Source organism: Alosa alosa, chromosome 24, assembly GCF_017589495.1.
Source record: "Alosa alosa isolate M-15738 ecotype Scorff River chromosome 24, AALO_Geno_1.1, whole genome shotgun sequence".
In the NCBI taxonomy this organism is placed as follows: Eukaryota; Metazoa; Chordata; class Actinopteri; order Clupeiformes; family Clupeidae; genus Alosa; species Alosa alosa.
In genome coordinates this window covers 13,725,038-13,727,350 of record NC_063212.1, presented here as the reverse complement: position 1 = coordinate 13,727,350, position 2,313 = coordinate 13,725,038, and the positions used below count along the sequence as shown (strand labels likewise).

Genomic DNA, 2,313 nt, shown 5'->3' with positions numbered 1-2,313 from the left:
AGAATGTAAAATGAATGACTCCCACAGAAGCAAGATTTTGTTAGGAGTTTTCGTTACTTATTCTGCGTAAAATGAGTAAAATGAGATTAATCCTGATCAATATTACATTTGACATGGTCAACTCTAGGCTAAATTGTATCAATCCCTGTATCACTTTACATATTTTAAAGTTCACTAACAAAGTTTCACTAACAAAATGTAGTGTGTGAAAGGCTGTCTGTTTTTAATTGCATTTTTAGCTGGTACATTTTTTCTAACAAATATTTGGGTTTGTAACAGATTGTGCTAAGGGATTCTAAGCCGGTGGTGTTGGAGAGATGCCAGTGTACCTGTGTGGCACAGGTTTGTGCTGTCATGTGGCAGCTCTACTGTATCAGACGGCTATCAGACTACTCCCAGCTGAGGCTTACATCAATTCCCCCAGTGTTCAGCTGCACAGAAACTGAACAAAAGTGGCACAAACCAAGGACCATGGTAGCAAGCCTTTTAATGACTTTTATTTTAAGCATGGATATCTCCTTGAATGTTTCTCAAACATGTTTGTATTTTGATGCAGGGTATTAAACCTGGTCCAGTTAATGACATGGTCATCATATCAGCCAGACCAAGAGAGAGGAGGCTTGCAGAAGGAATAAGGTATGTGTTGTTGTCTACTACTACTATTACTTCTTAATTATAACACATTTGTTTGTCTTTTTTTCAACAGAAGCAACTTGTATAAAGGAGTGAGCTGCCCTCTGCCAGACATCTCCACATTAAAAGTTCAGGCGGCATACCATGGACTGCAGATGAAGCTCCCATGATCACAGTAATGGCCCTCTCCAGCAATGTTCCTCTGGTTGAGTCTATGTTCGGTCCGGTGCAGGAGGGAAGTGTGCTGTCATATTACAGACTCGGACCCTCTACCTGTTCATTTGTACTTTCTGAACACCAGCACCATTGTAACAGGGGTTCAGTAGAAGGTGGTTCTGCTGTGGTGATATGATTTTGTTTTTGTTTTATTGTTTTCATGTTTGACATGAGTGCTCTCTCTTGGTATTATGTCTTTGTGTCTACCGCCCTGGTCTTATGGATGAACGTTACGTCATGACGTCACGAAGGTGTGTGGGAGAGTGTGTTGAGGAAGGCACTTTTTAAAAGGACTGATGACTCAGGTGGAGGCGGCCGCTTTGTCTGGGAAATGCGTTAGTCGGGAGAGCACGCCACGAAATCGCCATTTAATGCTGAGTTGGTGAGCTATTTGAAGTCGGATATCATTGTGTGTAACCTAGCTAACGCAGATCATTTAACCTAGTAATCTGTGCCGCTGTAATTGGAGAGGCGGCAGGCAGCGTAGTTTCCCGACCCTCGCACCTTTCCGCCTGGGTAAATGTATGTTTCCTATGTTTGCTTATACTGGTGTTTGTTTAAAGTATGCCGTTTTAATTGTGTTTGTATGCCGTATAGTAAGGGTTTCCTTGCCCCCAACCTGCCTTGTTTCACGTTTGCAGTGCTGTGTGTACTATTTGTTCATTGAGATTTCCTACTGGTGTGAGAGACTGGTGTGATTTATAAGCATATGTATGCCGTGATTTATGAGCGTGATTCTTGTGGTGTCGCTTTACTTTTGATTACACGTTGTCTGCATGGTTGGGGGTGCTTGAACCTTTGGGTTGTGGTAGTACAAGCCATATGTCTTTTATGAATTGCAAATAAATTATAATAACTACTATCTATTGTCTGCTTATTTTGAAGCCACTGATTTACCAGTTCCAGGTTATCTAGCTTAATGGCTGAATTTAATAGCTTTGAAACCTGTGTTACACCATCATTTGGTATCCCTCTGTTGGCGTAACAGGCGAATTTCCTCCCAGAGAGACATATTTTCCTCCAACACCAAATCAACGACTGCAGCTTCAGGTTTCGACGCGTTGTCGGGTTGCATGAGGACGTCGAATGCTACGTGATCCGGTGTATCCTCCCGGTCATCCTCTGGCCGCAGTCTTTCCCTTCTCTCCCAAACTCCTGGTCTTGTAGGTGGAAGGGAGAAGTTGTTCCACTCAAATAACACAGGAACAGAGCCCTTTTTCAAAGCCGTCGACTTGTTTCTGCTGCTGGTTCACGGATGTCTTCAGTTTTGAAGTGCCGGCTACACACCGGGTGTGAGGTGTTACACTAAATTTGTCCCTGCGGATAGCAACAATCCACTTGCGCCTCAGCTCCTCATCGGCAGGAAAAGTAAAACAACTCAGTACAGTACTTTGCAGATGCCTGGCACTGTGGTACACAGCAGTGTTCGGCAGTTGTACCAGACACTTTCTGGTATTTAAAAGT

The 2,313-nt window shown here is 43.3% G+C and overlaps 1 long non-coding RNA gene across 1 annotated transcript; it reads left to right on the top strand.

Moving 5' to 3' along the window:
* Nucleotides 1–415: 415 nt before the first annotated feature.
* Nucleotides 416–767, top strand: LOC125289294. The gene is made up of 3 exons (XR_007192617.1): nucleotides 416–474; nucleotides 557–636; nucleotides 707–767. It is a non-coding gene; the product is annotated as an uncharacterized LOC125289294 (long non-coding RNA).
* The last annotated feature ends 1,546 nt before the right edge of the window (nucleotides 768–2,313 follow it).